A 10,474-nucleotide genomic window follows, 5' to 3' on the forward strand; every position below is an offset into this window, starting at 1 on the left:
CTTCCCAAGCACGTATAACATTTATTGAAATTATTTCAAGATAGTTCAAAGTTGTGTTTAAATCCTTGTTTACCAAGTGGGTACCTTCTATAAATTAATATACTAACATTAAAAGATAAATACACATGTAATAATGAAAAATAGAGCCCGATGTTAAAAGTATTATAAATGATAATTTTTTAGGGAGGAATTCATTATTATCATTGGTGGAGTTACTCTGTCCCAAGCTCTGGTTCCTGCAGCTTGCTTCACCTCCCAGGGCCTCAGTTATGTATAAGGGAACAACTGTGGTTATTTCCAAGATCAGACCTGAAGCCTTTCGTTTCCCCCTTGTCAGCTTCCGCCCTTCCTCCTGCGCTTTCAGCCTGACCCATTTGTGAGGTTTGCCTGCCATGAGCAACCATGAGCACGGCCTTTAAGTTTGAAAGGCCAAGCCTTAGAGCAGTGTTCTCAAACTTGAACGTGCTTCAGAATCACCTGAATGCACACTGGTAGGTTGCTGGACCCCTCCCAAGAGTTTCTGAGTCGGCAGGTTTGGGGTAGGGCCTGGGATTTTGCATTTAACAAGCAATGTTGATGCTGCTGGGCCCAGACCTCACTTTGGGAACTACTGTATTAGAACTACTTTTGACCTCAGATGTCCACTAGAACCACCTGAGGATTAAAAAAAAAAATCAATTCCCAGGTTGCACCCCAGGTGAATTAAATTGGGACCTCGGAGGCTGGTACTCAGAGAGACACCAGTGTCAGGCACTAAGCTGACTTAGCTGTCGATAACCCCAGGCTGATGCTGGAAAGATTAGGGGTCAGCAAACTTTTTCTATAAAGGACCAGTTAATATATATTTTTGGCTTTGCAGGCCACATATGGTTTCTGCAGTATATTCTTCTTTGCTTTTTGTTTGTTTCAAATCTTTGAATATGTAAAAAATAATTCTTAGCTTTCAGGTCATAGTGTAAAAACAGTTTTGGAGCCCTGGAGAATTTGCATCAACCAGGCACGTATCTGTCAAATTTAATGATGAAAATAGCTACTCACAATTAGCATTATTTATACAATAAATTAAAACCAAGGTGAATGTGGATAATTTAAACAAATTAAAGGTACAATGCAAATGTGGCTTCTCCTTACTAAACTTTTACTGTTACCCATCACTGCTCTTTCTAACCGAGTTCTCCTTTCTAAAAAGGAGGAGAGGGGTTTCCTTCTGCCTCCGCCCCCTTTCTGGTTCACTGTCCTAGTATTTGATTCTGAGTACTTGCGGGTTAAAAGCCCTTAGCTATCTGTTCAGTGCTGTCAGAAAGTGTTAATTGCCTCTCTAGGATTTCATTCTCTCCCAGTGCTTCTAGTTCCAACTTCCTGTCTTACCCTCTCTCCTCACACAGAGGAGTTTCTTTCTTCTGGAAAGCCTGGCTTAGAAGCCTCTGCGTGTACAAAAAGGATCCCCAAATGCGGAGTTATCTGGCACTTTCTCGCATCCTCTTCCTTGTGCCTCTCTTCTCTCCCAAAGAGTACTCCCTCGATATCTAAGCCACTCCCTCCTTCCCTCCCTGTCCCAACCTATCTGCTCAGCTTTGGTATAAAGATGGTCATGCCTAGAACAGCGAGTGAGTATCTGAATGGGCCTAACAACTCCTAGAAGTTTGCTTTTCAATATCTTCCAAATCTCAGACAAAATGGACAATTCCACCTCTACTCTGATCATTTGCTCTTTTAGAACCTGTTAGTAAAACACCTAAGCTCTTAAAAACGTAAATGACGTAAAGCAGGAGGATGGAGATCTGGATATATTAATAGAAATGGACGCCCCCATCATTTTCTAAACATACAAATGACTAACTTGAATCCTAGGGCCCTTGGATGGCCCACCTGTTGAAAGGACTTGTGTTGCCTTAACTGGGCCACCATTGAAAAATGTGACAACAAAGCCTTGGGGCAGGGCTGGCTTCATGGGTGTGCAGCCTGTGTGGGCTCACAGGCTCACATTTGGAAGGACCCTGCATTTGGTTTAATGTCCTGCTGTTGGCATCTTGAAATTCTTGATAATTTCATCTTTGAACTTGTGTCTCATAAGTGAAGTCCAATGGGACAGTGGGACCTGAACATTAGCTGGAGACATGTGCATATGTGTGTCCATGCCTCCCTGCTCTCCATTTGCAAATAGTGTTCAAGATGCCTGTGAGCACAGAATTTCAGGGATCCACAGTGCATGGGAGCTCAGAGAACCTCAAAGTGAACCCAAGACAAGATCTCTGCGACACAGTAAACAGGTCGTTCACAGCACTGAAAAGCCACACTCTATGTTGGAATCAGAACTTTGTTCAAATGCAGAAAGATATACATTCTAAGAAACATGAACAACCAAGGAACCTTATGATATCCTATCCTTTCTCATTTGTGTTGCTTCCTGCTTTAACCAACCACTAACACAAAAATGATGACATAGAAGGAAAAAAAAAAAATAGGGTCATGGATAGTTCCCTTTTCCTTTCATCCCTCCTAACTTATTGTTAGGCATTTCAAGGAATTCTTTAAATTAGTTGGCTGTAGTGGCACATGCCTGTAGTCCCAGCCACTCTGGAGGCTGAGGTGGGAGGAGAGCTAAGGGCTTTTAAGCCTGGGAAGTTGAGGCTACAGTGAGCTCTGATCAAGACACTGCACTCCAGCCTGGGTGACAAAGTGAGACTCAAAAAAATTTTAAGAAAAAAAAAAAGGTTCAGAAGAAAAAAGTACAAAGGATAGGGGTGAGCTGTGTTGTCCTGTTTGTTTGAGGTCAGTTAGAAAAAAAAATTACATTATCTTATTTAACCACATAGCTAGTATGGTAGCTAGACTGTACAGCCTTTTTGGCAAGTAGAAGTTTAAGTTTCCATAAATATTCTTGAAATACTATAAAGAGATTTCTCTTTCATAGCTGCCTTTCATAGATAAGTAGTAGGGTTTTGACCTTTGTCCTATGCCCTGGTTTTAGAATAATAGTCCTTAACACTACCTGAGAATAGAATTATGTTTATTATTGTGGAGACGGGGCCTTGCTCTGTTGCCCAGGCTGATCTTGAACTCCTGGGCTCAAGCGGTCTTCCTGCTTCAGCCTCATGAAGTGTTAGGGTTATGGGCATGAGCCACTGCACCCGGCCCCTTTCTGAGCCTTTTAAACACACTGGAATTCTGTTAGTAAATGACCTAAATTGATTTTTTAAAAATGTAAATGATATAAAGCAGAAAGCTAGACACTGGATAGTAAAACCAAACTATTAGTGATATAGCCTTTCATTAATATTTTTAAGATGCAGAGTCAAATTCTCATTTATATGGAAGTCTGGCTGACAAAAGTCTTTCAAACGATGAAGTCCATGTTTAACAATAGTAAACTGGAACGAGGCTGAGAGCCATTGGGGGGTTATCCCATGCCACCATCAATGGGGGGCCCCTGCTCAATGCTTCAAAACAGACTGAGGAACCATCAAAGCAATTCTCCCGAACATTTCCTGAGCCTCTGTAACATCTCAGTTTTCGGCATTTCACAACAAGGACACTTCAGCTCTAAGCAGGGCCATGCGCTTGCACATGAGTGGTGAGGAAGGGAGAGGAGGCTGTTGGGGTGCAGACACTTTCCTTCCCGTAGTTGTGTATGGGGAGTAGCATGGAAGTAACAGTTGGAAAGGGAAGAAAGGGGGTGCCTGGTTGGCCTGGGGCCTAACCAGCAGGAGGACATCGACCTCTGGGCTACTGACAGAGGAGACCAGCATCAGACAATCCCACGGCGGTCACCATCTGAGAGCCCCCTCCTCACCATGGGCCCTTTTCCAAACCACTTCACTGTGGTCATCAGACACTTGGGTGCTCCATACCCTCTACTGAGTTCAGCTCAGGCAGGCATCCATGCACCTCACTAGGAGTTACAGGTCATTTTCTCCATTTACAGATGAGGAAACTGAAGCTTAGTGAGGTCACATAACACAGGGAAGTTCTCACGGAGAGGAAGGGGCATAGCCAGGATCCACGCCTGGACCATCTACCCCCAGAGCTGAGCTCTCCTGCCACCCTTGCTGCCTGCTGCCTTCGCCTGCAGGCTCTGCCCACCTTTCCTTTTTGGCAGCTCCAGGTGTGGCGTGGTGGGTGCTGCTCAGTTTGCACTGGGCTGTTTTCTCACCTATTCCTGGGTGTGAGTTTAATCTCTTCAACAACTAGCACTCAGCATTCAGGGGCTGGGTCCTGATGCATTTCTTAGGGCCTGGAGGTTCAAGCTTATAGCAGACACTTGGTGAATATTTGTGCACAGTGTATATTTGTTGCCCCCTCTGCAACTCTATCTGCGCTGTGGTGTGTGAACCCAGAAACACACCAAAGTCAGCCAAAGTGGGGACATGTACAAGAAGCAAGGGATAGTCAAAAGGAGTGAACAGAGGGCCCAGTTCTTTACTCCCATCTTCTTCTCTCCATTTGTCTCCACAGTCTCCCTTAACAGCTCTCCTAAACCAACCAAACAAAACAATGATGCCCCCTTCTCTGTCGTGGGCATGGCCATTAATGCTCCTCGCATGGGGCTTAGAAAAGGGAGAGGTAATGGCCAGGTGCGGTGGCTCATGCCTGTAATCCCAGCACTCTGGGAGGTCGAGGCGGGCGGATCACGAGGTCAGGAGATTGAGACCATCCTGGCTAACATGGTGAAACCCCGTCTCTACCAAAAAAATACAAAAAAATTAGCCGGGCCTGGTGGCAGGCACCTGTAGTCCCAGCTACTTGGGAGGCTGAGGCAGGAGAATGGCGTGAACCTGGGAGGTGGAGCTTGCAGTGAGCTGAGATCATGCCACTGCACTCCAGCCTGGGCGACAGAGTGAGACTCTGTCAAAAAAAAAAAAAAAAAAAGAAAAGAAAAGAAAAGGGAGAGGTAACCTAGGTTCTATGCCCCAAACCTGGGCAGTGTTGGACACAGCAGTTGCCCTACCATTTCTAAGTGTATTTATAGAAAAAAATAGCACGAGACAATGTTTTACATGGAGACGAGTTTGGAAACCCTAGGATGCATGGCTGCTGTAAATACAGGCCAAGGCTGGTGCACCACGTGGCTGTCCTGTAGGCTCAGCACTCGCCCAGAGAGCAGAGCTCCCCTGCACTGCCAACTACTCAAGCAAGACAATGCTGAGTGGGCATCTCCTGGGGATGAGGCACTTCTGAGTAGGCTGCCTGGGAACACACCCAACAGAAGACGATGACAAACACAGTCACCTTAAATAAGGAGCTATCAAATATCCATGTGTGGTTTCTCTACCTTGCAGATGTTTTGTGTTTTTTCCCTGTCCAGGGCCTGTCTCTCCCATGGATCAGAGTTCCCACATAGCCCTTGCTACTTTATTGTATGCAAAATCATTTTCATATTAACTCCAACCAAAAATTCAGGAAATTAAATCAGTTGCATAAAAATAGCTGTGGGTAAATTCCATGACCAAACAGAAATGAGCCGCAGAACCACCACTCTGTGTGTGTGAATCCTGCCTGTGACCCTCACAGAAGGCCAAGTGGGCATTACTTCCAGGTGCAGTACAACTGTTTCAACTTGGAGCTGAAAAGATGAAAAGACCCCTTGAAGTCTTCTGGTGCAATGGCTTTCTAGTTTTATTTTAGTGGGAGAACACTTTCTTCAAAGGAAATCCTACCTGGAAGCCGGCACGTAACTTAGATGAACCCCAAGCTGCTGGTGTTAGGGATCCAGGGCCATGGGGCTTGCTCTCCCCATCCAAAGCTCCTAGGAGCACAGTTTGAAAAACAGGCATGCATCACCCCTAGCCCCTTGTTAACCTCTTCACTCACTCATTCACACAACCTTATTTCTTGAGCACCTGTGTCTAGGTGCTGGTGAGCCAGCAGGTAACAGGACAAACGCAGTCTCTGCTTTCATTAAGCTCACACTGTAGTAGGACGTGGCAAAGGGAAGTTTGGAAAGGGTGGCCCGTGCTACAGAGGAAACAGATCACGGAAGTGATGTGACCATGACAAAGAGGTGTGGCCACTTTAGATGGGGATAAGGACAGGCCTCTCTGAGGAAGTGAAACACAAGCTGAGATCAGAATGACAATCTGGAAAGAAGCCCTGTTTTGGACCAATGAGGAAGCAGACCCAGTGAGGCAAAGCAACCTTCCCCAGGACATGGCGGGCAGGGGCACAGCTGGGACCTGACTTGGGTTTCCAGCATCCTCCACCCAGGGCTCTTCACTTTCACAGACATTACTAAGCAGCTACCACATACAAAGAAGTCTCAGTGGGCCCAGCGCAATGGTTCACACCTGTAATCCCAGCACTTTGGAAGGCTGAGAGGGGTGGATCGCCTGAGGTCAAGAGTTAGAGACCAGCCTGGCCAACGTGGTGAAACTCTTTCTCTACTAAAAATACAAAAAGTAGCCAGGTGTGGTGGCAGGCGCCTGTAATCCCACTCCATCTCAAAAAAAAAAAAAAAAATTCTCAGTGACAGGTGGCATCCAAGGGCGGATAAACCACCAAACCACGTTCTGCTGTTTGGTGCTGTCTGGCATGACTCTTCCCTCCCCTCCCCTCTTCAGCTGGGGCCAGGGCTGGCCCTGGATCTGAAGGCTCTATACCGCAAAAGACAGAGCCCTGCAGTTGACACCCTAGATCTGTGACCGTGGCTGGGAAAGCTTCTTCATCTCCTGTCTCTCTGGCTGCAAAGAGGAGGGTGTTCCTTACTGCTTCATTTGGCATAAAGGTAAAAGCAAGATGGTGGGCATAAGCCCACTGGTTCATCTGGAGGACGGCTCTCTGGAAAGGTAAAGTGCTCCAGGGCGATTTAAAGACATCAAAGCCAGTTTTCCTCCTGTGTTATAGAAGGCGTTCATACAAGAACTATGAGAAACTACACAGGTCTATACATATTTTACACACAAGAGTCAGACACTCCTGTTGTGCTGAATATGACAGGAAGCAGCCTGCAAATGGCTCCCCTACTATCCACAAACCAAACAGCTCCAGGCCACCCAAGCACTCCCCAGACCACCAATTCTGCACCTGTGGCCCAGCAGTGCCCCTGGCCCTGGGAGCCTTACTGCTGCCAAAGCACTTCCAGGCATTAACTAATGGGAGCTTCCAGCCTCCTTGGGAGATAAGCCAGTGATCATTAGTCCCATTTTGCACACAAAGTAACTGAGCCCCAGACGACCTTTCCAGGCAACAAAGCAAATGACACAGTGACAACCACTAAGTTCCAATTCAAATCTAGGCCTCCAGACTCCAACTGCTGCTTTCCACTACAAGCCAGCTGCCCCCAAATAGAACACACCCTGGCCTAATACCACCCTCAATCTCCTGCCACCCCACCCTCCGCCAGCATACACCCTATGCCCCAGAGTGCACTTAGGACTTTTTCCAGAAGCTGCCTCTTCTCACAACCCCACCTCAGAATACTTGCCACACACTGCAGACCCCTGGAACACTATTCCTGCATGCACAGCAGCTGAGACCCAGGTGAAGATGCTGTCCAGCTGAACCCAATTGAGCCGCCTCCCTTTCACACTTTCCAGCCAATGCACACGTTAACACTGCCCATATCGCCCAGGAAAGCTAGACACCCCAAAACCTCCACACCCTCCTCCTTTCACAAGAGCCAGCCAGCTGCATGTGCAGCGATGGGCACACAAACAGGTGACAGGGCCTGCAGAATCATGTTGCCACAAATACACAGACGTGCCCAGGGAACACGGGACTCCCCTGCACAGGCAGCCTGACCCACTGAGAACAACGTGCACCACACACAGCAGGTGCGAGCATTTAGCAAACCCTGTGTTGCATGGGGTAGGCAGCCACGGCCTGTCCACGTCTAGCTATGCCGACTTTGGGCCTGTCGCCTAAGCTTATGCACAAGAGGCAGCTACTGGAATTCAAGGTGGGCAAAGAGAGTGACATTTTGAAGAGGGACAGCCATGTCCCGGGAGGGCACGCGGCCCTCAGAGGCCCAGAGCTCTTCCCAAGGCACAAGCGCAGAAGGCGGACTCAGGCGTGTGGTTAAGGACACCCTGCTGCGGGCCCCTGCACACACCAACGCGTGCTCCCACCAGCCGCGACTTCACCGGGCTGCCTGCCCCACTCCTATCCGCAGCCAGCGTCCCCCTGCCCGCCGGCTCCACCACCGTCCAGCAGGGACTGCGGGCGGCGGAGGTGGAGGCGCCTTGCCGGGACCCCCCCAGCCTCCCTCCCCCTCTCCCCCACCCCACGCGGGCGCGCTTCTCCCGCCGCAGCCGCCCGCACTTACCCGGCCCGGACACGGGGCTCCGCTACACGCTGATGGAAGCCGAGCCTAGAGAGGCGGAGAGCGGCGGCTCGCAGGGCCGCCCAGCGGCACATGGCCCGCGCCTCGGCCCGCCCCTTCCTTACCGGCCGGGGGAGTGTCCGCGCGCCTCCAGCCCGCCCCGCGCCCGGCTGCGGTGCCTGATCTCCTCACCTGGCCAGCGGGACGCGCCTAGGAAGCCCGCACGCGGGCGGGCCGCCTTTTTGTTAGCAAGTTTGCCTTTCTGTGATTCAGAGCGTGAGGAGCGAATTAAGTGGAGTTAGGGGTACTGTGCGATTGTCTGGGGGAAACCTGCGGGGAGGACGGGAAGGGATGGACTTGATGAGGGGCGGCGGAGCGACTTTCAAACCTCCCCGCCCTCCGCAGCCCCCAGCCCCAGCCTACCTGCCCTCTCACATCCCTCTGTCCCCTGCCTACATCGGCCCCTGGGAGTGGTTGGCCCCTGGGGGTTCCCAGGGACTTTAGGGACAAGTTTTGATGACATAGAGCTTCCCCACTCCCCCTTCCTCCCCTCCCCTCATCCTCTGCCCCAAGACTCCCATCACTGCCCTGTCCCTCTCAGAGTCCTGGGGACCATCGGCCTTGCATTCCCTGGGCCCAGGGAGAATCAAGATTCTTCCTAATCTACAGCAAAAAGAGTAGCCGGTAGGGCCCAGCTGTCCCTGCCTGCACCCAGTGGAGGTGCAAAGCTGTCCCTAAGTGGGTCTGTCCTAGCAGCGGGGCGTGCATTATGGGTTATTTCCCAGAGCAACGGTGGCCTTGTGCTTATCCAACCATGTTCTTTTGCAACTTGACTGCAGCAAGCCAGGTTATCCATATACCAGGTTGCTAGGTCAGGGAGGCCGCCACTGGGGGGCAGGGAACGAGAAGGAGTCCCCAGAGCTTGCTGTGCGTGGTGCAGAAGGAGGAGTGTGCTGGAGGTGAGGGGGTAAAAACCCGAAGTCTGGAGGAGACCTGGAGTGATGTGAGGTTGAGTTTCGTGTGGGTCAAGCTGGGTTTGAGAAGCAGGCCACCTTCTTCCAGGGACACACATCCAGCCAAGGCAGTGGGAATGACCTGTGGTTCTTAGGAGAGAGGCTGAAGCAAGAAATTCGATTTTCGGAATCATCTGGAAAGAAGTTGGGCTGACAAGAGAAGAGATGGAGTGAGAGGATAGAAAAGATAGAACAGGACTGAAGACAGAATCTAAGTCTAAGGAGGGGAAGGAACCCATGACAGAAAGCATGGGGGAGGTTCCCCCCAGGACTGTGCCGAGTGAGAGAACTCAGGAAAAGAGGGATGTTCAGTGGGGGCCTGGGCTACAGGGACACCAGTAAGGAGGTACCCAAGAGAACAGGTTTGGATTTGGAAATCAGGAGATCTCTGGGGGCTTTCAAGAGAATTATTTGAGTGGTGGGTTGTGTAGACCAGATTGCCACTCTTTGAGGGGCATCAGCATCCTGGATCCAGTTGGTTGATCCAGGGACACAAAGGTTCATTTCTTTGCTTTCCTTCTGGGGGACTCTGAAGGGCCTCCCCCGTGCCACAGCTTCCAGAGGGATCTGACGAGGCCTCTGTGGAAAGCAACGCAGTTCAAGTTCAGTCTCTGCCTAATCCTGTTTTCCTCACTCTCTCAAGGTGAGACCACGAGCCCACTGGGAGGAACGAACAACTCCAGACGTGCCGCCTTAAGAGCTGTAACACTCACCGCGAGGGTCTGCGGCTTCATTCTTGAAGTCAGTGAGACCAAGAACCCACCAATTCCTGACACATCCCTGTGGTGTTCACTCTGGCAGCAGGCCCGAATGGCTAGGTTGTCTCAAGCCACCTATGCCCAGGTTGCTAAGCTGTTCCAGGCATTCCAGGAGGTCTACAGGGTGGGGGTGGACGCTTGTCAGGGAAGCTCGGGCGGCACAGGAGCCCATGAGGGGGTGGGAGGCTCAGGCATGGCGGGCTGCAGGTCCCGAGCCCTGCCCCGAGGGAAGGCAGCTAAGGCCCGGTGAGAAATTGAGCGCAGCGCCGGTGGGCTGGCACTGCTGGGGGACCCAGTACACCCTCCGCAGCCGCTGGCCCGGGTGCTAAGTCCCTCATTGCTCGGGGCCGGCAGGGCCGGCCAGCTGCTCCCAGTGCGGGGCCCGCCAAGCCCACGCCCACCCGGAACGCCAGCTGACCCGGAACGCCAGCTGACCCGGAACGCCA

At 50.6% G+C, this 10,474-nt stretch overlaps 1 long non-coding RNA gene across 1 annotated transcript in view; it reads right to left on the reverse strand.

Moving 5' to 3' along the window:
* The window catches only part of LOC116472541 (uncharacterized), a 67,216-nt gene extending 58,888 nt beyond the window's left edge, over positions 1 to 8,328 (reverse strand). Inside the window, exon 1 of the long non-coding RNA XR_004249108.2 lies at positions 8,261 to 8,328. This is a non-coding gene — a long non-coding RNA (uncharacterized LOC116472541). The remainder of the gene's footprint in view (positions 1 to 8,260) is intronic.
* Positions 8,329 to 10,474: the final 2,146 nt, after the last annotated feature.

This window comes from Hylobates moloch, unplaced genomic scaffold, assembly GCF_009828535.3.
Source record: "Hylobates moloch isolate HMO894 unplaced genomic scaffold, HMol_V3 SCAFFOLD_8, whole genome shotgun sequence".
Classification (NCBI taxonomy): domain Eukaryota; kingdom Metazoa; phylum Chordata; class Mammalia; order Primates; family Hylobatidae; genus Hylobates; species Hylobates moloch.